Source organism: Lepidochelys olivacea, assembly GCF_965140295.1.
Source record: "Lepidochelys olivacea isolate rLepOli2 genome assembly, chromosome: 27".
Taxonomy (NCBI): domain Eukaryota; kingdom Metazoa; phylum Chordata; order Testudines; family Cheloniidae; genus Lepidochelys; species Lepidochelys olivacea.
Genome location: NC_140437.1, coordinates 11,909,627 through 11,913,958, shown reverse-complemented (window position 1 = coordinate 11,913,958; position 4,332 = coordinate 11,909,627).

Sequence of the window (4,332 nt, the reverse complement as noted above, 5' to 3'; positions counted from 1 at the left end):
GAGCCTAGGTTCCCTTTTTATATGATCCAGCATCCCAGAGAGGTGGGTCCCAACTTAACTTGCCTCTCAGTGCAGAGGGGAGCTTGGACCAACCCCTTAGCCAATCAGAGGAGCTCAGCTCACATAGTCCCAGGCGGGGACACACACACATACACACACACACAAAGTTGGGAGACAATAGCCAACCCCCTTTCAGCCCAGTCGCAAGGGTACGGACCCATCTATGTAGACTTCCAAAAATCACTGGGCTCCTCTACATTGGCAGGGCAGGTTGCATGGACCGTAGGGATGTGCTGGGTTCTAGTGACACTGAAAAAGAACCGGAGGAAACCTTTTGCTTTTGACAGGTTAAAAGATTGGGTGAGTTGTTTGTGAGGAGCAATTCTGACCAGAGTGGAAGCCCATTGTGTGGTGCCGCCAGATGGAATGTGGGGTCTAGCTGTCCCAGGGATGCACCAAGAAAGGGGTTTGGGGGCAGAGGAGATTATCACATTTGCTTTTGCATTTATCAAAGTGTTCAAAATCTTTTTTTTTTCCGGGTGGGAATTGCAAACAACTTCCAGATAAGGCGATCTGAATCCTTGCCTTGCTGTGGCTTTCTCTAGGAGGAAGCCTGCCTTGTTCTGGTTTTTGAAATAACCATAATCCTTTGTTAATTGCGAGTAAGGTCTCAAAAACTGTATTAAAATATTGTCCGACGGGACCGTTCTGCTTGATAAAATCGTGCTGGAAATGACAGAAGAGGACCGGGTTTGAAAGGAACTCGGAAGAGGAGGAATAAAGAGAGAAGAGAGAGACAGAGCCACTGGAAAAATGCACTAATTTGACAGAATTAAGCACCGCAAAATAATGTCTTTAACATCTAGACCAAATATGCACATAGGACATTAAACATCGTAAATATAATTGTTCATTAACCCAAACTATATGTGTGTGTATCTATAGATCTAACCAGCTGTATAGATGTAGATATATACACATGTATATATTGCAATATACACCTTGCATTCATGCACTGCCCAGAGCAGTCGTTTTTGCTTGTGGGCGATTTTCTAAAGCGAAAATAGTGTGAAACCCTCAATAAATCAAAAAGCCCCATTGCTTGTCTCTGATGGAGATTTCAATGGGCTGGTAACGTCCCTGATTTGTAACTTTTCATTCTCAGCCCCTCGGCAAAGCAAAGTAAATGGAAAAGCCACCGAACTGCCACAAAGTAGGGAGCTGCGCTTCAAACAGAAAACATGGTGCCATCTGCATGAGACTGCAATGGCACCTAATAATAACGGGTTCAAACTTCAGTTTCATCTGCTGAAATACTGAAGGTGGATTTTCTAATCCACTGGCTAAACTACAGCAAAGGAGTTTGCTTTTTCTTTCTTTCTTTCTTTCTTTCTTTCTTTCTTTCTTTCTTTCTTTCTTTCTTTCTTTCTTTCTTTCTTTCTTTCTTTCTTTCTTTCTTTCCGAAGAGCCACGTTGGTCGGAAAAAGAAAACGCGCCCTGACAATAATACATACTATACTGTGCAATTTTTAGAGGCTATAATTACACCCCCAAAATATATATGTTTACCAGGCAATAGCAGACTGCCGGATTGTTAGTAAAAAAAAAAGGGGGGGGGGAGAGAGGAAAACACAGAGTGCAGCGAATTCTTTGTAGGTTATCTAGACAATGTGGCACGGGTTTTTTTGGTAAGGAGAATGCTAAGTATGCCTTTAGCCATAACATAAGGATGTACCTAGAGGTCATCTCTGTGTAGAGCTGATGGGATTGCTGGTGGAGCGATGCCAATTTACACCACCTGAGGAGCTGGCCCTGTACATATTCTCCGTGCTCCAGGGGCCAGATTGTTCCAACCCCTCTCCATGAATCCTTAGTCCTATCAATGTTGTTGGAACCACGGGCAGAGTAAGAATCTCGTCCTGCTTCTACCCAAGTCAATGATAAAAGCCCTGCTGATGTCCGTGCCAAAGATAGCAATGGGTGGCAGAATCTGGCCCCTAGATGATCATATTAAGCAGCAGCCCCCCCGCCACCCCAAATGTGTATGTTATTTGGCATGGCTCAGTATTCCCTCTAGAGCAGATAGGCATATGAGAGCCAGATCCAGCTGGTGTAAATCAGCATCGCTCCATTGGAGTCTACGGACCCGACTCCCAGCTGGTGTAAATCAGCATCACTCCATTGGAGTCTACAGGCCAGACTCCCAGCTGGTGTAAATCAGCGTCGCTCCATTGGAGTCTACGGGCCCGACTCCCAGCTGGTGTAAATCAGCGTCGCTCCCTTGAAGTCTACGGGCCTGACTCCCAGCTGGGGTAAATCAGCGTCGCTCCATTGGAGTCTACGGGCCCAACTCCCAGCTGGGGTAAATCAGCGTCGCTCCATTGGAGTCTACGGGCCTGACACCCAGCTGGTGTAAATCAGCATCGCTCCATTGGAGTCAATGGGCCAGGTAAATCAGCGTCGCTCCATTGGAGTCTACGGGCCAGGCCCCCAGGGGGGTAAATCAGCGTCGCTCCATTGGAGTCTACGGGCCAGACCCCCAGCGGGGGTAAATCAGCGTCGCTCCATTGGAGTCTACGGGCCAGGCCCCCAGGGGGGTAAATCAGCATCACTCCATTGGAGTCAATGGGCCAGACCCCCAGCGGGGGTAAATCAGTGTGGCTCCATGGAAGCTACAACACTTCACACCAGCTGAGGATCTAGCCCAAGACTGACATGTCACCCTACACCCGGCAGCTCCGTTTTGTTGTGGGGGTTCCAATTTGACACAACATTTCCAGGTTAACAAATACTAGGCCAAGGGGCCCTGGACGGTCCTTTACACTGGTGCAAAGGGGGTTTGGGATGCTATCAGGGCACGGGGGGGTGGGGGGGCTGTAGGCTTTACGTCCACTTCACACTGCTGCAAACAACTGCCCCAGATGCCACATGGCAGAGAATCAGGCCCCAGGCTAGGCAATGCCGCCACTTAAATTAAGACAGGAACCTTTGCAGTGTTCTAGCCCCTAGTTCTTCATGCACCTTCCAGCTAGTCTGGGGTGAGGACTGGCACACTCCCTGCCCTGGTGGCTTAAGAAGTTTTGCATTTCTATTCTTTTTTTAAGCATTTGTTTAATGCCTGTGTGTGTTCTCTCCGTGCAAAAAAAAAAAGAAGAAAAAAAGGCCACGTGGAAATTGCGACAAGAGAGGATCATATGGTGAATGCTACAGGTTTTTTATAGGCTGCCATTAAATGCAAAGAGACCTCCATCGAAAGCAGCGATCTGCGGGAGGGGTGGTTTCCACGACACACACACATACAGCTCTCTGGCCGGCTTTCAACCCTGTATCTATGCACCCAAGACACGTTGCAGGCAAAATCTCCTCCAATCCTGCCTTTCGAAACTTGAAAAACCTGGCCGCTTGCCAGGGTGAAGATGTGTCTTTAATTTTTGCAGCATGACAGAAAAGAAAAGAATGTCATCTTTTTTATATAGATACGTATGTAAAGAGAAAGGGGAGGGAGGGAGAGAACTGGTTGGGGGGGAGAAAACATGCCACCTCATCGTTTGGAATTAACAATCGTGGCTGTTTCAGGAATGCAATGGTTTTGCAGCAAGAGAGCTGGGACGGAATCGAACACGAGCAAGAAAAGAAAAATACCCCCCCTAAAAAAACTGGTAAAGCCATCAGGAGCTGAGGAAAAGGAATCCGGGGGACAGAAAGAATAAACAGATGCGAAGGAGGACATATGTGCGGATTTCTGCAAGCGGAGCTCTCTGTTGCGAGGGGCTCTGATTGGAAGGTGGCTTTTTCGTAGTGTCACCCCGACATTGTCCTAAGCTCTGAGCCCAAAGCCCACTGAAATCCTTGCATTGACTCCAAGCAGCATTTGCATTAGGCCCCTTTAACAGGGAAACGCAGGGTCCAGATTTTCCAAAGGGGTCTGCACGGGGAGAGCTGAGCTCCTTGGAAACTCTGCTGCCCGATGGGAGCTGCCAGGTGCTGAGTTCTCTTGAGAATGTGGCCCTAATTTAGGTGCCTAAATGGGAGCCAGGTTCTTTGGACAAGTGGCCCTTATTGTGGTACTGGGAGATCTGGCCCCCCATGGTGGGTGCTGAGCGCTGGGAGATCGGGCACGCAGCTCTTTGGAAAATCTGTCCCTTGGTGCCAAATCCATCACTGTTGTGATGAATTCATGGGGTTACCCTGGGTGCTCAGCCCTTTTTTGGCCTCTTGGAGCCAAATCCACCAAATCTAGAAGGAAGGTCCCGTCGGGGGGGGGGGGGGGTGGATCATGGAGCCCTGGAACATCTCCAGTTGGGATATCTCATTAGATGGACCCCCCCCCCG